Raw genomic sequence first — 23872 nt, 5'->3', positions numbered from 1 at the left:
AGTGCCCCTCCAGCATACCACATATGCAGGACACGGCGATGTCACACTGTTCTGCACCTGGTTTGACTTAGCAAACCAAATTACTGAGGGGGAATTGCTCAGTGCCTTAAATCAATAAATCGAATCCTGGCTTTCTCCTCGACAAATGAAAATCAGAACCATGGTGACCGACAATGGGAAGAACATTGTGTCGGCGCTGCACGAAGTAGGGCTGAGCCATGCGCCCTGCATGGCACACGTGTTCAATCTGGTTGTCAAGCGTTTAATGAAGTCTTCTACCCATCTTCAAGACATCATAAAAATGGGCAGGAAACTTAGCATGCATTTCAGCCACTCGTACACCGCGAAGCAGACTGTCCTTGAGCTGCAGCGGCAGAACGGCATCCCCCAACATAGGCTGATATGCGTCGTTTCCACCCATTGGAATTCCACTCTCCATATATTGGACCACCTGTACGAATAGAGAAAGACCATAAACGATTTTCTGATGATTCAAGCGGACAGGAGTACTCCCCTGTGTAACTTTGATGTCAGCCATTGGCAGCTCATGCATGACACCTGCCATTTGCTCAGACCCTTTGAGGATCCCACATTATTTGTCAGTCGCCAGGACTACGGGATGAACAACATCATTCCACTGCTTCATGTCCTCTAACAGATGCTGGTAAATCTGGCTGGTCAGGGGACTCTAGACATGGTGACTAGATCTCACGGCCACATGAGCCCTGTGGGGGCTAAACTGGAGGAGGAGGACATTGGAGCACAAGCAATGTGTAGAAAAATGGGTGGTTTTTCTACAGAGTTGGCAGGAGAGCCGGAGCAGTAGCAGCCGGAGGAGCAACAGGGAGATGAGGCAGATGAACCAGGCACATCATGGCAGTATGCAGTGGAGATGAAGGCAGGGAGTCCCTCCGAGTCACTTGCGCAAATGGCCCGTTGCATGCTCACTTGCTTAGGTAGTGACAGCCGAATTGTCACCATTCGGCAGAGGGATGACTTCTGGCTCTCCACCTTGTTGGACCCTCGCTACCGGTCCAAAATGGTGGCCTTTTTTACACCCGCTGAGAGGGAGGACAAAGTGAACTGCTATAGAGACATCCTTTGTAGTCAGTTGGCCGCTGCCTATCTGTGCCATGGTTCATCCTCTCGCAGGTCTAACCGGGGTGGCCCTCTGCGCTCACGTTCCACTGCCATGGCTGCTGGGGAGGGGTGGGGTGGCAGAAGCATTACCAGCTCTATCAGCAGCATCCTGAGTCTAGAGTCGCTGATGAGCATCTTTCTTCACCTGCATAGTGAAGAAACTACCTGCATAGAGCAGGACCTGAACCAGCAGGTGGTGGCATACTTGGACAGCACCCCGCCACACCACATTGAAGATCCGCTGGACTACTGGGCAGCCAAACTGAATTTGTGGCCGCAACTGTCCGAGTTTGCCCTGGAAAAACTGTCCTGCCCGGCCAGTAGTGTGGCATCAGAGCGGGTGTTTAGTGCGGCGGGGACCATAGTTACTCTAAGAAGAACTCGCCTGTCCACCCAAAATGTGGAGAGACTGACCTTTGTCAAGATGAATCAGGTGTGGATCAGGCATGATTTCAACCCACCAATGCCTGATGCTTTAGACTAGATCAGTGGAGGGCAAACTTTTTTGTCAACTGAGCCAAATATCGCCAAAACCACGATTGAAATTTCTTTCGAGAGCCACATTTTTAAAACCTAAAATATTGCGTCAACAGTACCAGTGAGGACTATTAGGGCTCATGCACACGACCGCGTGCCCTCCGTTGCCATACTGCAGGCCGCATACAGCGGGTCAGCAATACACAGGCACTGGCCGTGTGCAGTCCGCATCAAGGACCCATTCACTTCAATGGGTCCAGGATCCGGGATATGAGTGCTACAGTGTGCTTCCATGGTGCTTCAGGCTGTGCCTCCGCACCGCAAAAAGGTAGCGCATGCACTACTTTTTTGTGGTGCGGAGGCACAGCCAGAAGCACCACGGAAGCACACTGTAGCACTCATATCCCGGATCCTGGACCCATTGAAGTGAATGGGTCCATGATGCGGGCTGCACACAGCCGTGTGCAGCCCACATCATGGACCCATTCAATTCAACATGCACTACTTTTTTGCGGTGCGGGCAGTCGGATGTGGATCGCGAACCCCATTCAAGTGAATGGGTCCGCGATCCTCATGCAGCGGCCCCATGGTCTGTGTCCGTGCATTGCGGACCGCTATTTGCGGTCCGCAGCACAGGCACTGCGCCCTTACATTCGTGGGCATGAGCCCAGAGTGTGTTTTTGAATACTTTTATATGTACTTTCTTTTATTTGGATCTTGATTATTATTTCATTTTATCTTTATAATTTTTTACTTTTATTAAACTTGTCTGCAGATGTGGATGTAATGTGGATGACGCACTTATGGGGGATGTCATGTGGATGACACACTTATGGGGGATGTCATGTGGATGACGCACTTATGGGGGATATCTTGTGGATGACGCACTTATGGGGGATATCTTGTGGAAGATGCACTTATGGGGGATATCTTGTGGATGACGCACTTATGGGGGATATCTTGTGGATGACGCACTTATGGGGGATATCTTGTGGATGACTCACTTATGGGGGATATCTTGTGGATGACGCACTTATGGGGGATATCTTGTGGATGACGCACTTATGGGGGATATCTGTGGATGACGCACTTATGGGGGATATCTTGTGGATGACGCACTTATGGGGGATATCTTGTGGATGACGCACTTATGGGGGATATCTTGTGGATGACGCACTTATGGGGGATATCTTGTGGATGACGCACTTATGGGGGATATCTTGTGGATGACGCTTTTATGGGGGATATCTTGTGGATGACGCACTTATGGGGGATATCTGTGGATGACGCACTTATGGGGGATATCTGTGGATGACGCACTTATGGGGGATTTCTGTGGATGACGCACTTATGGGGGATATCTGTGGATGACGCACTTATGGGGGATAGCTTTGGATGACGCACTTATGGGGGATATCTGTGGATGACGCACTTATGGGGGATATCTGTGGATGACGCACTTATGGGGGATATCTATCTGTGGATGACACATATATAGCATAAGATGCTATATATAAGCCCTCCACAGATATCCCCCATAAGTGCCCTCCACAGATATCCCCCATAAGTGCCCTCCAGTAAGTAAAGTAATGTATTAGTGGGGGGAAGGGAGGAGGCAGGGACACTTGCGGCGGGGCCGGTGCAGTGCCCAGCGCTGTGCACACACCGCGGCAGCTCCTACCTTTCTGCTGCAGGACATTTTGCTCCTCCTGAGCGGCGGCCTCTTCACCACTCCTCACATGGCCGGTGTTCTGCCGAAAGTCCGCCGCTGCCCGCCCTTCTGCTGCTGTGCGCAGCGTGACATCTCACCCTCCGTCATGCGCCTCCTGCCCCGCCTGCCTGCTTCATTCATAAAGTGGAAGGAGCAGACAGACGGGGCAGGAGGCGCATGACGGACATTTTGCAAGCAGCTTGAGCGGCGCAATACGGCTGCGCGGCCGCCCACCCGAATCAAAGAGCCGCATTCAAGGATCTAAAGAGCCGCTTGTGGCTCGCGAGCCGCACTTTGCCGACCACTGGACTAGATCATTCATTGTGCCACACCAACACTTTGACAAAAGAGACTGGTTTCTTCTGGCTACCTGCTTCAGCTACTATTTTAATGCTACCACCCGCCTGATGCCACACATCTGATACCAAGTGCTCCTTCTTTCACCCACCATCTTCATCGGGTACTGGCCAGTAGAGTTGAGCGAACCCGAACTGTAAAGTTCGGGTTCGTACCAAACTTTAGGTTTTTCGGCACCCGGACCCGAACATTTACGTAAAAGTTCGGGTTCGATGTTCAGCAATTTTTATGGCGCTTTTTGAAAGGCTGCAAAGCAGCCAATCAACAAACGTCATACTACTTGCCCCAAAAGACCATCACGGCCATGCCTACTATTGGCATGGCTGTGATTGGCCAATTGCAGCATGTGACCCAGCCTCTATTTAAGCTGGAGTCACGTAGCGCCGCCCGTCACTCTGCTCGGATTAGTGTAGGGATAGGCTGAAGCTGCTGTGAGGGAGAGATCAGGGAGAAATCTTATGAAGAACTGCTTCTTTACTCAGCGATCTACAGCAAATGTGTTTTGTGGGTGCAGTGCACAATTGTTTTAAGCCTGCCCTGAGCCAACTACTGCTGAAAACAAACTTTTTTCCCTTCACGTAGTCAATATCAATACATAATCGGCAGCCATTTTATGCAACGATAGTGCACCAGCACAGGATATCTGCATGTCTGCAAGTCCAGAAATACTGCTTTGAGACACTGGGGTTAAAAAAAAACCTTTTTTTCATATAGTGCACATCTAGGATTATCGCTGCATAAGTGACTGTGAAATTTAGGCCAGAAATACGGCTTTCTCATACTGGGGCATACTGGGGTGGAAAAAAAAACCATCTGTTTCATATAGTGCACATCTAGGACTATAGGTGCATAAGTGAGTGTCACATTTAGGTCACAAATAAGGCTTTTTGCTTACTGGGGTTAAAAAAAAGCTGATATACTGCACATCTGGGATTAGACATGCATAAGTGACTGTGAAATTTAGGCCACAAATACGGCTTTTTGCTTACTGGGGCATACTGAGGTGAAATAAAAACATCTGTTTCATATAGTGCACATCTAGGATTATTGGTGCATAAGTGAGTGTTACATTTAGGCCACAAATACGGCTTTTTGCTTACTGGGGTTAAAAAACCCTCTGATATACTGCACATCTGGGATTAGACATGCATAAGTGAGTGTCACATTTAGGCCACAAATACAGCTTTTTGCTTACTGGGGTTAAAAAACCCTCTGATATACTGCACATCTGGGATTAGACGTGCATAAGTGAGTGTCACATTTAGGCCGCAAATACGGCTTTTTGCTTACTGGGATTAAAAAACCCTCTGATATACTGCACATCTGGGATTAGACATGCATAAGTGAGTGTCACATTTAGGCCACAAATACGGCTTTTTGCTTACTGGGGTTAAAAAACCCTCTGATATATTGCTGTCACAGCGGAGAGTGGGGGAAACCCCCCGCCATGCGATGTTAAAGGGATAATGGGAAACTGCTAGGCCAGGACAGGAATCAGGGAGCAGGTCACCTCCTAATGCGTCCCTAACTCTGACCCTGACTCCTAACCGTATGAGCCAACCCAGATGGTAGGAGGGCTCATACTCTGGAACCTCGGGTCCCTACTAGCCCTCAGGAGATCCCTGGACTAAGAGCAGGGTAAGACGACGTGTTCCTCCTAGACACAGACGAACAGGAGTCTCACTGACCAAGCTGCAAGGAAAGGGGAACATATACAGCATATGGCAATGGCAGGTAAGTGAAACTAGTACCACACCTAGCTGCCACAGACACATAGTCTGGAACCCGTGCACAAGTGCTGATGTCTATTTACAAATGCCTAAACAGGAAATAGAACCTATCTTGGCCCAGGTGAAAATTAATACTTCACTTTTATTGGGATAAATATCAAAACCTAAAACTGAATGTGTGCGTGATACACTACTTGATTAATCACAGACAAAGAAACAAAAAAGCTACAGGGGTGTTAAAAACACAGTCATCACTCCACTGGTGAATGTATTTGTTGGTCAGTTAGAGGGGGCAAAGAGATGTGCACAATCTCTCACCCTTATGACTATGGAGGCAGATTCCTGCCGTACCGCGTCTGCGGTGTTGTCGCCAACTTATTTTGGTTGTCAGACACCCATATAGGGTAGTGGGAGACTTGAAACGTCAACCCACTAGAAAGACTAGACGTGTTGTTTGGCAACTAACACTACATACAGACTTGACACACAGCTATGACTCCTGTGTGCCAACTAATTGTTACACCAGAGATATCAAAGCAATCCAGCCGGACTGCTATTTGCCTCTTAGCAGTGGAGTGGTGCCAGCTGTTTAAAAACTAAAACTGCCCCCCGACATGTTTCGCCAGTATTCTGGCTTTTTCAGGGGTAAATGGGCAGCAATGAGTGACCTCTGAAACAGCCGTGGATCTTTAAGTGTCCGCACATGCGCTCCTAGGGCAGTGCGATCGTGCCTGTACTTTTAATAACCTCTAAGTGCCGGCGCAACTGGGTTTTGCGCAGCCCCTCCTCCCTCTGGTCAGTGGTTGTGCGCAGCCATATAGGGCACAGCGCATGCGCATGACGGCATGAAACAGTCGTGGATCTTTAAGTGTCCGCGCATGCGCTCTTAGGGCAGCGCGATCGTGATGATGCACCTAGGAGGCGACGGTGAGAGGTGTTCTAATAAACTGGTGGGCGTATATCTTGTGATATCCATTGGCTGGCGGAGTGTCATGCCCTTGACTGATAGGATGGTAGTACCTGTCAATCGGTACACTCCGTATTTAAACCTCCAGTTTCAGAGGTCACTCATTGCTGCCCATTTACCCCTGAAGAAGCCAGAATACTGGCGAAACATGTCGGGGGGCAGTTTTAGTTTTTAAACAGCTGGCACCACTCCACTGCTAAGAGGCAAATAGCAGTCCGGCTGGATTGCTTTGATATCTCTGGTGTAACAATTAGTTGGCACACAGGAGTCATAGCTGTGTGTCAAGTCTGTATGTAGTGTTAGTTGCCAAACAACACGTCTAGTCTTTCTAGTGGGTTGACGTTTCAAGTCTCCCACTACCCTATATGGGTGTCTGACAACCTGAATAAGTTGGCGACAACACCGCAGACGCGGTACGGCAGGAATCTGCCTCCATAGTCATAAGGGTGAGAGATTGTGCACATCTCTTTGCCCCCTCTAACTGACCAACAAATACATTCACCAGTGGAGTGATGACTGTGTTTTTAACACCCCTGTAGCTTTTTTGTTTCTTTGTCTGTGATTAATCAAGTAGTGTATCACGCACACATTCAGTGTTAGGTTTTAAAATGTATCGCAATAAAAGTGAAGTATTAATTTTCACCTGGGCCAAGATAGGTTCTATTGCCTGTTTAGGCATTTGTAAATAAGCTTGTGAAATAACCTTACCCAGGTTAGGTCCTGAATATTTATATATTTGAGTGTAAAGGCTTAGCAGCCTCTATTTGTGGGGACCCACTTCACCCACTATCAAGATCCTCTCCCCTCCTATTAACTCAATCCTGCTGGTGACTGTGGTCATATGGCAGGGTTTCTCTCGAATGTACCATCATCAGATTTCAACATTACAGAGGCAGCACAAGTATTTTCCACTGGCTGTCTCCCCATTAACACCACTGATATACAATTAGCATTTAAAGAAATATATAAGACTTATAAGCAGTACATTAGAGCCCAATGGTAAGTAGCCAGTTTAGATACCTACCAACAGCAGGGTTTGGTGTTTAGGGGCATGCAAATTAACATTGTCCCACATTCACACCACGACGCCGCCGCCTTTATTAAGGGTTGGCAACAACTATTAACAGAGAATTCACTGCGCATGCAGCAATAAATCTAGGACTATGAGAGACTATCATTGACAAATACTGGCAGGCAATTAGAGCAAGAAATTTCCCAGATTCAAAACCAGGTCTAATCCAGACTTTTCCGCACAGGAGCTAAGGCTACAAAAACATATTGAGTCCTTTCAAACCGAAATAAAAGAAAGAAAACATAACAAATACATCAGAGACAAAAGGGACTTTGACACCGGTCAGATTTACTTTTATAAATCCAACATTGCTAATACCCAACCTAAAAGATATAACACCAATAGGCAAAGTGTTTCTCAGTCAGATTTTTCTGAGTCTGACTGGTCAGGATCAGAAAGTCGTCCTGCAAGGAACCCTGTGGGGCCTAAACGTAAATATCGAGGTCGAGGACAGTCCAATCAGAGAAAGGCATCCACTCCTCAGATAGGCACAGGGATATCACCGGGTCAAACATGGCAAGGAATGCAGGGATCCGTCCCTGTTTCGAACACAATCATGACAGTGTCTACACCAGCCCCATCAGTCAACCCCCAACAATATGGACAATTGTTACCTCCTGTATCATCTGGGGCCTTCTGTGCTCCACCTATCACAATGCCCTCTACAGTAGGGCCTACGACTCTTTCTCCTTTTTTAGGTCAAGGCCCAGCCCTGAGGGACAGGGAGAAGTGGGCATACAATGTCAGAACATAGACGACCCACTCAGGGTTATTAATCTTTCCAGTTTCACTCTGGGACCAGGGCATCTCAAAATACTCAATAAGGGATTATCCTTTACACCTACACCATCTTTCCAATGTTTTAACTGGGTTAAGGACATCAACCTTTTTGCAAGAAAACTTGCCCTCCATAAAACATTTAACCAGCAGTCCAGGGAGTTTCAGCGGATACAGGCCAAAGAAAAAGAGGCCTTGACCATCCTCGAATCACTGGACACTCTCGATGAGAATGCCCAGGATGTAGTTGAGGCACCGCTGTCAACATTAAAACCACAATCAAAATATACACCTCCTTTTACCCAGTATGTGAATATAGATATCTTTGTGCAATTGGTAACAAGGGATCTAAAAACCCTGAGCACCAAAACACCCACTGCACAACTCAACCTTGAGGTGGAGGAACAACGGGCTCTAGAAGAACTTAGTCAGAATGAAGAACTGGTAATAAAACCCTCGGATAAGGGTGGAAATGTTGTCCTTATGGACAAACTGGACTATAAAAAAATGGTTGAAGACCTAGTCAAACAAACTGACACCTATCAAAAGTTGGACCATAATCCGACAGATAGGTTCATGGGAGAATTGAAAGTAATTCTCACCACAGCGAAGGCGGACAAACTTATTTCGAAAGAGGAATTCAGATACCTCTTCAAGATGCACCCAACGATCGCCACCATCTATGCGATCCCCAAGGTGCATAAACAGAGGCGACCAGTGCCAGGCAGACCAATAGTGTCTGGCAACAACAGTTTGACCGAAAACATCAGTCAATATGTTGACGAGTTTATAGCACCTTTTGTACCCAGCTTACTATCATATATTAAGGACACTAAGGATGTGGTCATCACGCTCCAGGACATTCAGGTCACCCCTGAAACCAAACTAGCTAGCCTCGATGTTGAGGCTTTGTATACTAATATAAGACATGATTTAGGGATCAAGGAAGTTTCTTCTTTTCTTTCCCCCAAGAGTATCCAGTTTTGTGCACATAATGAGTTTCTTTTAACTCTCCTCAGATTTTTACTCACACACAATTACTTCCTTTTCGACTGCCAATATTATTTACAATCTGTTGGGGCCGCAATGGGAAGTAAGTGCGCACCAAATTATGCAAATTTATTTTTAGGGTGGTGGGAGGACACTATAGTTTTCACATCTGATTTTTCTGAATTCACACAGCACATATTATTTTGGGGTAGGTACATTGATGATGTACTAATACTTTGGGAAAGCACTACAGATAAGTTTCACCATTTCGTTGCAGCACTCAACACTAATTCTATAGGTATGGTATTTACGTCAGAGATACACAAGAGCACAATCAATTTTCTGGACCTCAAACTTGTCCTGGACCCTGATGGCCACATCCAGTCTGAAGTCCATCGCAAGCCCACTGTCACAGCTGAGGATGGGGGAAACCCTCAGCCGTGCAATGTCAGAAGATGTAGTGGCTGCTCGGCCAGGACGACAGAATTAGGGAGCAGGTCACCTCCTAACGCATCCCTAATCTGACCCTGACTCCTAACCATATGAGCCAACCCTGATGGTGGGAGGGCTCATACACCGGAACCTAATAATCCCTGCTTGCCCTCAGGATTGCCCTGGAACAAGGAGCAGGGTAAGACTACCTATTCCTGCTAGATGTGAAGGAACAGGAGTCTCACTGGCCAAACTACAAAGAAAGGGGAACATGAACAGCTTATGGCAATGGCAGGTAAATGCAACAAGACAACACCTACCTGCCACAGACACAGAGCCTGGAACCTATGTATAAGTGCTGCTGTCCACAAGAACTCAAACGAACACAGCACACACCACACCTCACTCAGGAACCCAGGACCATAAGCTGCAATAACAGAAAGACCAAACACACACCTTCATAACACCATGTAACATAACATAACAACATTTGTTTATGACCACAAGGGAGGCCCTCACTGGCAGGTGGTATAAAAGTAGGAGGATGACTCCAGCAGACCATGGCTGAAGTACCCCTCTGACTACTGCTCTCAGCAGAGGCTATATAGGCCCAAGTAGCCACACCCACGCAGACACACCCAGTGTTCACACACACAGAAGGGAGTTAACCCTTCCTAGACCAGGCAAGGGAAAACAGCCACATACAGGGGAAATGTACAAACCCTTATCACACTGCAGCTGTTACCGCAGGCAACGACATGCATGGCAACCGTGTCCTGGGAGTCAGCCAGAAGGCCGAGACACTGCCACCACATGTACAGAATACAACACGTTACCTCGGGCAGCCACAAGTGAAGGGAAACTATCACAGTGCACACACCCAAACTTCGTGCACACAAAACATATAAAACGGCACACCTACAAAGACAGGTTGCCAGGTGTAACCGCCTGCAGATTGCAGCAAGCTGCTGAGCACAAACATGTTGCCAGCAGCAACCACATGTGAGGCAACAATCCAGCCGCCCTCACCATGTGATTGACAAAAACCAAACCGCAGGCAACTGCATGCGGATCAGGAGTCACGACCATAACCATGGTCGTGACACCCACAGCGACAAATAACCTACTGGAATGGAGTAGTTACCATCCAAGACCCCTCAAAAAGGGAATACCTGTTGGGCAATATATTAGGGCCCGCAGGAACTGCTCAGATGAAGCAAGTTTTATTAAAGAAAGCAAGACCCAATATGATCGCTTCCGTGCTAGGGGGTACCCCAAGAAGGTTCTGCATCAGGCCCATGCTAGGGCAAGCAGCACCAACAGGATAGAACTGCTAACAGCTCAACCTAAGGACTCCAAGACACAAACAGTTAGATGTATTGGCACCTTTGATGCCCAAAACAATCAGGTTTTTGGAATCCTGAGGAAGCACCTGCATGTCCTGTGGGCGGATAACGATTTGAGGGCAGTTATCACGCAGAATCCCAGTGTGACCTACCGTCGAGGTAGAAACCTGAAGGACGCATTAGTCCATAGTTTCTTTCATGCAGTACCACATAAAACCACCTGGCTAAAATGGAATGTAGTAGGTACTTACCCGTGCAGGGATTGCGTCTTCTGTCCCCTTGTGAAGAGATGTCGGTCTTTTGTTAACCCTGTGGATAAAAGAGAATATCAGATTAGGCAATATATTAATTGCAAGACTAAAGGCATTGTATATGCCATTCAATGTCCGTGTTTTAAGATCTACGTTGGCAAAACGTCACAAGAATTTAGGAGAAGGATCTGCAAACACATCAGTAGTATAAACACCAAGGCAGACACCTCCATCTCTAGACATGTTAGGGCTTACCATGGTGGAGACTATAAGGTACTCAAGTTCTGGGGCATCTGCAAGAAAACTCTAGGAGCAAGAAAGGGCGACCTGGATGCTATTCTTTTACAAGAAGAAACCAGGTGGATCTATCGCCTAGATAGTCTCAACCCAAAATGGCTCAACGAAGGCTTCACCTTTACTGCTTTCTTATGAAAATTAGGGTGGGGATTCGGATCTCTTCTATTTTTCCATTTTTTCATTCTTTCAGTAGTCAAAGTGTCAAAGGACACGTGCATTATAGCACAGATATTGAGTCAGAATTGTTTGTGTCCCCCTGTCACTGGGTTGATCAATTAATATTGTTTTGCTGTCAAACATAGTGCTAATATCTAAACAATAGAAATATTAACACTATTCTTAGGCAATTAATATAGGAAACGCCATTTCACAAGCCAAACCTATAACCATGTAGTCTACGTGCTGCCTTAGATGTAGCCAATGATTCTTCTCTCTTTTTTCTTAGTCTGTTTATTAAATCATCAGTCTAACAGACAATTGTACACTTGCATCTGAGGCGTTGCATGAGCTATGCAAAGTTTTGTGTACTATTTGCACACTACTAATACTAGTCTAATATATCATCCGTTCAACCTAACATTAGTCTAATATATCATCAAACATATGTTCACCTCATCACAGCCTATGTGCAGGTTCATGTGCAGTAGCGCCCGGCCCCATGTTAGTATCGGGCAGAGTCCACACGCATCAGTGTACTGCGCAGTGGCCCTGCACTTCCAATAACATCATTTCACCTCCAAGTGCCGGCGCAACTGGGTTTCGCGCAGCCCCTTCTCCCTCTGGATCAGAGGTTGTGCGCAGCCATATACGGCGCAGCGCATGCGCACGACGGCATGAAACAGTCGTGGATCTTTAAGTGTCCGCGCATGCGCTCTTAGGGCAGCGCGATCGTGATGACGCACCTAGGAGGCGACGGTGAGAGGTGTTCTAATAAACTGGTGGGCGTATATCTTGTGATATCCATTGGCTGGCGGAGTGTCATGCCCTTGACTGATAGGATGGTAGTACCTGTCAATCGGTACACTCCGTATTTAAACCTCCAGTTTCAGAGGTCACTCATTGCTGCCCATTTACCCCTGAAGAAGCCAGAATACTGGCGAAACATGTCGGGGGGCAGTTTTAGTTTTTAAACAGCTGTCATCACTCCACTGCTAAGAGGCAAATAGCAGTCCGGCTGGATTGCTTTGATATCTCTGGTGCAACAATTAGTTGGCACACAGGAGTCATAGCTGTGTGTCAAGTCTGTATGTAGTGTTAGTTGCCAAACAACACGTCTTTCTAGTGGGTTGACGTTTCAAGTCTCCCACTACCCTATATGGGTGTCTGACAACCTAAATAAGTTGGCGACAACACCGCAGACGCGGTACGGCAGGAATCTGCCTCCATAGTCATAAGGGTGAGAGATTGTGCACATCTCTTTGCCCCCTCTAACTGACCAACAAATACATTCACCAGTGGAGTGATGACTGTGTTTTTAACACCCCTGTAGCTTTTTTGTTTCTTTGTCTGTGATTAATCAAGTAGTGTATCACGCACAAATTCAGTTTTAGGTTTTAATATTTATCTCAATAAAAGTGAAGTATTAATTTTCACCTGGGCCAAGATAGGTTCTATTTCCTGTTTAGGCATTTGTAAATAAACTTGTGAAATAACCTTACCCAGGTTAGGTCCTGAATATTTATATATTCAAGTGCTGATGTCCACACTAACAAAAAGGACACAGCACACACCACCAATCACACAGGAACCCAGGAAACCATAGCTGCAAAAGGTGAGACACCACAAGAACATAAAGTTAACATCTTAACATATTCTTAACATCTTAACGTCTATGACCACAAGGGTGGCCCTCACTGGATAGATGGCATAAGAAGACCATGAGGATGACTCCAGCATACAGCATAGCTGGAGTACCCCTCTGCTTCAGAAATCCAGCAGAAGCTAAATAGCCCAAGTAGCCACACCCACAGACACACACTAAGAAGGGAGTTAACCCTTCCAACACCAGACAAGGTAAGGTAGCCACTTAAAGGGGAAGGGCACATACAACTTAATCCCGTGCATACCAAACAAAGAAAGTGCACACATAAGAACACACGTTGCCTGATGCAACCGCATGCATAGACAGGGGACCGCCTAGCAACCAGCTCAGGCTGCTCCACTGCCAACAACCTCATGTTGCCAACGGCAACCACACGTGAGGCAACATACTAACAGCCCTCACCTGTGGTTGACAACAAGAGCAGACCGCGGGCAACTGTATGCGGCTCAAGGAGTGTCACATTTAGGCCACAAATACGACTTTTTGCTTACTGGGGTTAAAAAAAAAACTCTGATATAGTGCAGATCTGGGATTAGACGTGCATAAGTGACTGTGAAATTTAGGCCACAAATACTGCTTTTTGCTTACGGGGACATACTGGGGTGAAAAAAAAAAACATCTGCTTCATATAGTGCACATCTAGGATTATAGGTGCATAAGTGAGTGTCACATTTAGGCCAAAAATACAGCTTTTTGCTTACTGGTGTTAAAAAACCCTCTGATATACAGCACCATCTGGGATTAGACGTGCATAAGTGACTGTGAAATTTAGGCCACAAATACGGCTTTTTGCTTACTGGGATTAAAAAACCCTCTGATATACTGCACATCTGGGATTAGACATGCATAAGGGAGTGTCACATTTAGGCCACAAATACGACTTTTTGCTTACTGGGGTTAAAAAAAAAACTGATATAGTGCAGATCTGGGATTAGACGTGCATAAGTGACTGTGAAATTTAGGCCACAAATACGGCTTTTTGCTTAATGGGGCATACTGGGGTGAAAAAAACACATCTGTTTCATATAGTGCACATCTAGGATTATAGGTGCATAAGTGAATGTCACATTTAGGCCAGAAATACAGCTTTTTGCTTACTAGGGTTAAAAAACCCTCTGATATACTGCACCATCTGGGATTAGACATGCATAAGTGACTGTGAAATTTAGGCCACAAATACCGCTGTGATATAGAGCTAAAAAATAAATAAATTGTGCAATACCCTACATCAGGGTTTTTATTGGCGGTTATTTATTTTTAACAGACTTAACCACTTTTACTTTGCTTGGTGAATGCTAACTATGAGGCAAACATCTAATAAGGGACGCGGTCATGGTCCTGGTGGTGGTGTTGGTGGAGCCTCTGTTGCAGGGAGAGGACGTGGCCATTCTGCCACAGCTACACATCCTACTGAACCTACTACCTAAGGTCCCAGTAGCCGCCAGAATCTACAGCGATATTTGGTTGGGCCTAATGCCGTTCTAAGGATAGTAAGGGCTGAGCAAGTACAGGCGCTAGTCGATTGGGTGGCCGACAGTGGATCCAGCAGGTTCACATTATCTCCCACCCAGTCTTCTGCAGAAAGCGCACAGGTGGCGCCTGAAACCCATGCCCATCAGTCTGTCACATCACCCCCGTGCATATCGGGGATCCTGTCTGAGCCTCAAGTCATGCAGCAGTCTCTTATGCTGTTTGAAGACTCTGCTGGCAGAGTTTCCCAAGGGCATCCACCTAGCCCCTCCCCAGGGGTGGGAGACATAGAATGCATTGACGAACAACCACTTATGTTTCCTGATGAGGACATGGGAATACCACCTCAGCACGTCTCTGATGATGACGAAACACAGGTGCCAACTGCTGGTCTTTCTGCAGTGTGCAGACCGAAAAGGAGGTCAGGGAGGAAGACTGGGTGAAAGACGATGCAGGGGACGATGAGGTCTTAGACCCCACATGGAATGAAGGTCGTGCCACTGACTTTCAGAGTTCGGAGGAAGAGGCAGTGGTGAGACCGAGCAAACAGCGTAGCAAAAGAGGGAGCAGGGTGCAAAAGCAGAGCAGCCGTCGCCAAAACAGTTCGCCTGCTACTGGCCACCATCACCAGGGATCGAGCACACCAAAGGCAGCTTCAAGAAGTTCCCTGGCATGGCACTTCTTTACACAATGTGCTGATGACAGGACCCGAGTGGTTTGCACGCTGTGCCATCAGAGCCTGAAGCGATGCATTAACGTTCTGAACCTTAGCACAACCTGCATGACCAGGCATCTACATGCGAGACACAGGCTGCAGTGGAGTAAGCACCTTCAAAACCAAGAAAGGGCTCAGGCCCCTCCTGCTCCCTCTTATGCTGCTGCCTCGGCCTCTTCCTCCGCCTCTGGAGGAACGTTGGCACCTGCCGCCCAGCAAACAGAGGATGTGCCACCAACAACACCACCAAGCATCTCCACCATGTCACACGAAAGCGTTCAGCTCTCCATCTCACAAACCTTTGAGAGAAAGCGTAAATTCCCACCTAGCCACCCTCGATCCCTGGCCCTGAATGCCAGCATTTCTAAACTACTGGCCTTTGAAATGCTGTCATTCAGGCTGGTGGAGACGGACAGCTTCAAACAGCACATGTCGCTTGCTGTCCCACAGTACGTTGTTCCCAGCCGCCACTACTTCTCCAGGAGAGCCGTGCCCTCCCTGCACAACCAAGTATCGGATAAAATCAAGTGTGCACTGTGCAACGCCATCTGTGGTAAGGTCCACCTAACCACAGATACGTGGACCAGTAAGCACGGCCAGGGGCGCTATATCTCCCTAACTGCACACTGGGTAAATGTAGTGGCGGCTGGACCCCAGGCGGAGAGCTGTTTGGCGCACGTCCTTCCGCCGCCAAGGATCGCAGGGCATCATTCTTTGCTCCTGTTGCCTCCTCTTCCAACTCGGCTTCCTCCTCCTCTTCTTCCACCTCCTCATCCGGTCAGCGACAGACCTTCACTAGGGATGAGCGAACCCGAACTGTATAGTTCGGGTTCGTACCGAATTTTGGGGTGTCCGTGACACGGACCCGAACCCGAACATTTTCGTAAAAGTCCGGGTTCGGTGTTCGGCGCTTTCTTGGCGCTTTTTGAAAGGCTGCAAAGCAGCCAATCAACAAGCGTCATACTACTTGCCCCAAGAGGCCATCACAGCCTTGTCTACTATTGGCATGGCTGTGATTGGCCAGTGCAGCATGTGACCCAGCCTCTATATAAGCTTGGGTCACGTAGCGCTGCACGTCACTCTGCTGATTCAAGCATAGGGAGAGGTTGCAGCTGCGACGTTAGGGCGAGATTAGGCAGATTAACTCCTCCAAAAGACTTCATTCTGTGATCGATCTGCAGCTGTGGATCATTGAAGTGCTATTATTGACTTGCTCACTTTTTTGAGGCTGCCCAGAGCGTTTTTAGATCACTTTTTTTCTGGGGTGATCGGCGGCCATTTTGTGACTTGTGGTGCGCCAGCACGAGCTATCACCAAGTGTATTTAACCATCGATAGTGTGGTTATTTTGTGCTATATCCTACATCAGCTGCAGGCTGAGCCTGTGTCACCGAAGTGCATTTAACCATCAACAGTCTGGTTATTTTTTGGCCATATACTACATCAGCTGCAGGCTGAGCCTGTTTCACCCAAATGCATTTAACCATCAACAGTCTGATTATTTTTTGGCCATATACTACATCAGCTGCAGGCTGAGCCTGTGTCACCCAAGTGCATTTAACCATCAACAGTGTGGTTATTTTTTGGCCATATATTACATCAGGGGCAAGTTGAGCCTGTCACCCAGCGCCTAAAAAATAGACCTGACATTTCTATTCAACCAAATCTGCACAGTTTTAGCTGGTCAAGTTATTTGTAGTGACCGTCAAATCAGACTTTTTGTTCTGGGTTGAAAAAGCATTCCCAAATTTGCCATTCTGAAAATAACTAGTTTGTGGTATTTCAGGCCTACTTGAAATCTATCCCAAAAAGAAAATCTTACATTGAAGTTATTGATAGTGTCATTCAGAAAAACCTAAGACACACGCTAGCGTGCTGATAGAAGTGTCATTCTGTGATTAAACCTATAACTGTCACACAGCGCAAAAAAAAACAGGTCTCACATCTCTATTCAACCAAATCTGCACAGTTTTAGCTGGTCAAGTTATTTGTAGTGACGGTCAAAGCAGACTTTTTGTTCTGGGTTGAAAAAGCATTCCCAAATTTGCCATTCTGAAAATAACTAGTTTGTGGTATTTCAGGCCTACTTGAAATCTATCCCAAAAAGAAAATCTTACATTGAAGTTATTGATAGTGTCATTCAGAAAAACCTAAGACACACGCTAGCGTGCTGATAGAAGTGTCATTCTGTGATTAAACCTATAACTGTCACACAGCGCAAAAAAAAACAGGTCTCACATCTCTATTCAACCAAATCTGCACAGTTTTAGCTAGTCAAGTTATTTGTAGTGACCGTCAAAGCAGACTTTTTGTTCTGGGTTGAAAAAGCATTCCCAAATTTGCCATTCTGAAAATAACTAGTTTGTGGTATTTGAGGCCTACTTGAAATCTATCCCAAAAAGAAAATCTTAAATTGAAGTTATTGATAGTGTCATTCAGAAAAACCTAAGACACACGCTAGCGTGCTGATAGAAGTGTCATTCTGTGATTAAACCTATAACTGTCACACAGCGCAAAAAAAAAACAGGTCTCACATCTCTATTCAACCAAATCTGCACAGTTTTAGCTGGTCAAGTTATTTGTAGTGACCGTCAAAGCAGACTTTTTGTTCTGGGTTGAAAAAGCATTCCCAAATTTGCCATTCTGAAAATAACTAGTTTGTGGTATTTCAGGCCTACTTGAAATCTATCCCAAAAAGAAAATCTTACATTAAAGTTATTGATAGTGTCATTCAGAAAAACCTAAGACACACGCTAGCGTGCTGATAGAAGTGTCATTCTGTGATTAAACCTATAACTGTCACACAGCGCAAAAAAAAACACGTCTCACATCTCTATTCAACCAAATCTGCACAGTTTTAGCTGGTCAAGTTATTTGTAGTGACCGTCAAAGCAGACTTTTTGTTCTGGGTTGAAAAAGCATTCCCAAATTTGCCATTCTGAAAATAACTAGTTTGTGGTATTTGAGGCCTACTTGAAATCTATCCCAAAAAGAAAATCTTACATTGAAGTTATTGATAGTGTCATTCAGAAAAACCTAAGACACACGCTAGCGTGCTGATAGAAGTGTCATTCTGTGATTAAACCTATAACTGTCACACAGCGCAAAAAAAAACACGTCTCACATCTCTATTCAACCAAATCTGCACAGTTTTAGCTGGTCAAGTTATTTGTAGTGACCGTCAAAGCAGACTTTTTGTTCTGGGTTGAAAAAGCATTCCCAAATTTGCCATTCTGAAAATAACTAGTTTGTGGTATTTGAGGCCTACTTGAAATCTATCCCAAAAAGAAAATCTTACATTGAAGTTATTGATAGTGTCATTCAGAAAAACCTAAGACACACGCTAGCGTGCTGATAGAAGTGTCATTCTGTGATTAAACCTATAACTGTCACACAGCGCAAAAAAAAACAGGTCTCACATCTCTATTCAACCAAATCTGCACAGTTTTAGCTGGTCAAGTTATTTGTAGTGACCGTCAAAGCAGACTTTTTGTTCTGGGTTGAAAAAGCATTCCCAAATTTGCCATTCTGAAAATAACTAGTTTGTGGTATTTCAGGCCTACTTGAAATCTATCCCAAAAAGAAAATCTTACATTGAAGTTATTGATAGTGTCATTCAGAAAAACCTAAGACACACGCTAGCGTGCTGATAGAAGTGTCATTCTGTGATTAAACCTATAACTGTCACACAGCGCAAAAAAAAACAGGTCTCACATCTCTATTCAACCAAATCTGCACAGTTTTAGCTGGTCAAGTTATTTGTAGTGACCGTCAAAGCAGACTTTTTGTTCTGGGTTGAAAAAGCATTCCCAAATTTGCCATTCTGAAAATAACTAGTTTGTGGTATTTCAGGCCTACTTGAAATCTATCCCAAAAAGAAAATCTTACATTGAAGTTATTGATAGTGTCATTCAGAAAAACCTAAGACACACGCTAGCGTGCTGATAGAAGTGTCATTCTGTGATTAAACCTATAACTGTCACACAGCGCAAAAAAAAACAGGTCTCACATCTCTATTCAACCAAATCTGCACAGTTTTAGCTGGTCAAGTTATTTGTAGTGACCGTCAAAGCAGACTTTTTGTTCTGGGTTGAAAAAGCATTCCCAAATTTGCCATTCTGAAAATAACTAGTTTGTGGTATTTCAGGCCTACTTGAAATCTATCCCAAAAAGAAAATCTTACATTGAAGTTATTGATAGTGTCATTCAGAAAAACCTAAGACACACGCTAGCGTGCTGATAGAAGTGTCATTCTGTGATTAAACCTATACCTGTCACACAGCGCAAAAAAAAACAGGTCTCACATCTCTATTCAACCAAATCTGCAGTGTTTTAGCTGGTCAAGTTATTTGTAGTGACCGTAAAAGCAGACTTTTTGTTCTGGGTTGAAAAAGCATTCCCAAATTTGCCATTCTCAAAATTGTGGTGAACGGGAACAATGAGGAAAACATCTAATAAGGGACGCGGACGTGGACATGGTCGTGGTGGTGTTAGTGGACCCTCTGGTGCTGGGAGAGGACGTGGCCGTTCTGCCACAGCCACACGTCCTAGTGAACCAACTACCTCAGGTCCCAGTAGCCAGCAGAATTTACAGCGATATTTGGTGGGGCCCAATGCCGTTCTAAGGATGGTAAGGCCTGAGCAGGTACAGGCATTAGTCAATTGGGTGGCCGACAGTGGATCCAGCACGTTCACATTATCTCCCACCCAGTCTTTTGCAGAAAGCGCACAGATTGCGCATGCAAACCAAGCCCATCGGTCTGTCACATCACCCCCATGCATATCAGGGAAACTGTCTGAGCCTCAAGTTATGCAGCAGTCTCTTATGCTGTTTGAAGACTCTGCTGCCAGGGTTTCCCAAGGGCATCCACCTAGCCCTTCCCCAGGGGTGGAAGAGATAGAATGCACTAACGCACAACCCCTTTTTTTTCCTGATGATGAGGACATGGGAATACCACCTCAGCACGTCTCTGATGATGACGAAACACAGGTGCCAACTGCTGCGTCTTTCTGCAGTGTGCAGACTGAACAGGAGGTCAGGGATCAAGACTGGGTGGAAGACGATGCAGGGGACGATGAGGTCCTAGACCCCACATGGAATGAAGGTCATGCCACTGACTTTCACAGTTCGGAGGAAGAGGCAGTGGTGAGACCGAGGAAACAGCGTAGCAAAAGAGGGAGCAGTGGGCAAAATCAGAACACCCGCCGCCAAGAGACTCCGCCTGCTACTAACCGCCGCCATCTGGGACCGAGCACCCCAAAGGCAGCTTCAAGGAGTTCCCTGGCATGGCACTTCTTCAAACAATGTGCTGACGACAAGACCCGAGTGGTTTGCACGCTGTGCCATCAGAGCCTGAAGCGAGGCATTAACGTTCTGAACCTTAGCACAACCTGCATGACCAGGCACCTGCATACAAAGCATGAACTGCAGTGGAGTAAACACCTTAAAAACAAGGAAGTCACTCAGGCTCCCCCTGCTACCTCTTCTGCTGCTGCCGCCTCGGCCTCTTCTGCTGCTGCCGCCGCCTCGGCCTCTTCTGCTGCTGCTGCCGCCGCCTCGGCCTCTTCCTCCGCCTCTGGAGGAACGTTGGCACCTGCCGCCCAGCAAACATGGGATGTACCACCAACACCACCACCTGCGTCACCAAGCATCTCAACCATGTCACACGGCAGCGTTCAGCTCTCCATCTCACAAACATTTGAGAGAAAGCGTAAATTCTCACCTAGCCACCCTCGATCCCTGGCCCTGAATGCCAGCATTTCTAAACTACTGGCCTATGAAATGCTGTCATTTAGGCTGGTGGACACACACAGCTTCAAACAGCTCATGTCACTTGCTGTCCCACAGTATGTTGTTCCCAGCCGCCACTACTTCTCCAAGAGAGCCTTGCCTTCCCTGCACAAACAAGTGTCCGATAAAATCAAGTGTGCACTGCGCAACGCCATCTGTGGCAAGGTCCACCTAACCACAGATACGTGGACCAGTAAGCACGGCCAGGGACGCTATATCTCCCTAACTGCACACTGGGTAAATGTAGTGGCGGCTGGGCCCCAGGCGGAGAGCTATTTGGCGCACGTCCTTCCGCCGCCAAGGATCGCAGGGCAACATTCTTTGCCTCCTGTCTCCTCCTCCTCCTACTCAGCTTCCTCCTCCTCTTCTTCCACCTGCTCATCCAGTCAGCCACACACCTTCACCACCAACTTCAGCACAGCACGGGGCAAACGTCTGCACGCCATTCTGAAACTCATATGTTTGGGGGACAGGCCCCACACCGCACAGGAGTTGTGGCGGGGTATAGAACAACAGACCGACGAGTGGTTGCTGCCGGTGAGCCTCAAGCCCGGCCTGGTGGTGTGCGATAATGGGCGAAATCTCGTTGCAGCTCTGGGACTAGCCGGTTTGATGCACATCCCTTGCCTGGCGCATGTGCTAAATTTGGTGGTGCAGAAGTTCATTCGCAACTACCCCGACATGTCAGAGCTGCTGCATAAAGTGCGGGCCGTCTGTTCGCGCTTCCGGCGTTCACACCCTGCCGCTGCTCGCCTGTCTGCGCTACAGCGTAACTTCGGCCTTCCCGCTCACCGCCTCATATGCGACGTGCCCACCAGGTGGAACTCCACCTTGCATATGCTGGACAGACTGTGCGAGCAGCAGCAGGCCATAGTGGAGTTTCAGCTGCAGCACGCATGGGTCAGTCGCACTGCGGATCAGACCCACTTCACCACCAATGACTGGGCCTCCATGCGAGACCTGTGTGCCCTGTTGCGCTGTTTCGAGTACTCCACCAACATGGCCAGTGGAGATGACGCCGTTATCAGCGTTACAATACCACTTCTATGTCTCCTTGAGAAAACACTTAGGGCGATGATGGAAGAGGAGGTGGCCCAGGAGGAAGAGGAGGAAGAGGGGTCATTTTTAGCACTTTCAGGCCAGTCTCTTCGAAGTGACTCAGAGGGAGGTTTTTTGCAACACCAGAGGCCAGGTACAAATGTGGCCAGACAGGGCCCACTACTGGAGGACGAGGAGGACGAGGATGAGGAGGAGGTGGAGGAGGATGAGGATGAAGCATGTTCACAGCGGGGTGGCACCCAAAGCAGCTCGGGCCCATCACTGGTGCGTGGCTGGGGGGAAACACAGGACGATGACGATACGCCTCCCACAGAGGACAGCTTGTCCTTACCTCTGGGCAGCCTGGCACACATGAGCGACTACATGCTGCAGTGCCTGCGCAACGACAGCAGAGTTGCCCACATTTTAACGTGTGCGGACTACTGGGTTGCCACCCTGCTGGATCCCTGGTACAAAGACAATGTGCCCACCTTACTTCCTACACTGGAGCGTGATAGGAAGATGCGCGAGTACAAGCGCACGTTGGTAGACGCGCTACTGAGAGCATTCCCAAATGTCACAGGGGAACCAGTGGAAGCCCAAGGCGAAGGCAGGGGAGGAGCAAGAGGTCGCCAACGCAGCTGTGTCACGCCCAGCTCCTCTGAGGGCAGGGTTAGCATGGCAGAGATGTGGAAAAGTTTTGTCAACACGCCACAGCTAAGTGCACCACCACCTGATATGGAACGTGTTAGCAGGAGGCAACATTTCACTAACATGGTGGAACAGTACCTGTGCACACCCCTCCACGTACTGACTGATGGTTCGGCCCCATTCAACTTCTGGGTCTCCAAATTGTCCACGTGGCCAGAGCTAGCCTTTTATGCCTTGGAGGTGCTGGCCTGCCCGGCGGCCAGCGTTTTGTCTGAACGTGTATTCAGCACGGCAGGGGGCGTCATTACAGACAAACGCAGCCGCCTGTCTACAGCCAATGTGGACAAGCTGACGTTCATAAAAATGAACCAGGCATGGATCCCACAGGACCTGTCCATCCCTTGTGCAGATTAGATATTAACTACCTCCCCTTAACAATATATTATTCTACTCCAGGGCACTTCCTCATTCAATACTATTTTTAATTTCATTTTACCATTATATTGCGGGGCAACCCAAAGTTGAATGAACCTCTCCTCTGTCTGGGTGCCGGGGCCTAAATGTGTGACAGTGGCCTGTTCCAGTGGTGGGTGACGTGAAGCCTGATTCTCTGCTATGACATGAATACAGATCTGCGCTGACATAAGGCCAGATTCTCTGTTACGGGACCGCTCTCCTCTGCCTGGGTGCCTGGGCCTAAATGTGTGACAGTGGCCTGTTCCAGTGGTGGCTGACGTGAAGCCTGATTCTCTGCTATGACATGAATACATATTCTGCGCTGACATAAAGCCAGAATCTCTGTTACAGGACCGCTCTCCTCTGTCTGGGTGCCGGAGCCT

The 23872-nt window shown here is 47.3% G+C and overlaps 1 long non-coding RNA gene across 1 annotated transcript in view; it reads left to right on the top strand.

The window, feature by feature from the left end:
- Positions 1 to 1749: 1749 nt before the first annotated feature.
- Positions 1750 to 23872, top strand: part of LOC120995897 — a 27295-nt gene continuing 5172 nt past the window's right edge. The window contains exons 1-3 of the long non-coding RNA XR_005777693.1: positions 1750 to 1891; positions 5184 to 5190; positions 11134 to 11140. This is a non-coding gene — a long non-coding RNA (uncharacterized LOC120995897). The remainder of the gene's footprint in view (positions 1892 to 5183; positions 5191 to 11133; positions 11141 to 23872) is intronic.

Source organism: Bufo bufo, chromosome 3 (assembly GCF_905171765.1).
Source record: "Bufo bufo chromosome 3, aBufBuf1.1, whole genome shotgun sequence".
In the NCBI taxonomy this organism is placed as follows: Eukaryota; Metazoa; Chordata; class Amphibia; order Anura; family Bufonidae; genus Bufo; species Bufo bufo.
The sequence above is the reverse complement of the archived record's forward strand: the minus strand, read 5'-3'. Positions and strand labels throughout refer to the sequence as shown.